The sequence below is a fragment of the Octopus bimaculoides genome, chromosome 26 (assembly GCF_001194135.2).
Source record: "Octopus bimaculoides isolate UCB-OBI-ISO-001 chromosome 26, ASM119413v2, whole genome shotgun sequence".
Lineage (NCBI taxonomy): Eukaryota > Metazoa > Mollusca > Cephalopoda > Octopoda > Octopodidae > Octopus > Octopus bimaculoides.
This window is the reverse complement of record NC_069006.1, coordinates 24,401,465-24,402,159: the sequence shown is the minus strand read 5'-3', so window position 1 is coordinate 24,402,159 and position 695 is coordinate 24,401,465.

The following is a 695-nucleotide window of genomic DNA, read 5'->3' as shown; positions in this document are numbered from 1 at the left end:
ATATATATATATATATATATATATATAAAATATATATATACATATTATTATATACATGTATATACATACATATACACACAGACATATATATATTCTTTCATTCTTTTTGATTGTGGCCATGCTGGAGCACCGCCTTAAAGGGGTTTTATTTGAACTTCCTAGATACAATCCGCGCATTGCATCTTTTGGCAGAAACAGCTGTAAGCTAATGAAGTTCATTATATAATTTCTTGTTTCTTTGTCATTTATGTAGTCTCTCTCAGGTTTCTGTACAGTTTCTATGCATGAAATTCACTGACAATAAAGCACTTGGACAAGGTCCCACTCACTGTATGTAACTGCGATTGAAACCATGGGTTTGCAAAGCAAACTTTTTAGCTACACACCTATGCTTGTTGCATGAAATGTATATATACATATATACACACACTCACACAAACTCACACACACACACAAACTCACACACATATACACACACACACTCACACGCACAGAATTAAATAACATTTGCATGTGTGTGTGAATATGTATATATGTATGTGTATATATTCACATATATGTATATGTGAAATACATTGTGTGCATATATACATACACAAGTACACATATCTGTATATGTAACATTACATACATAAAATGTAAGACGTATATATATATATATATATATATATATATATATATATATATATATATAT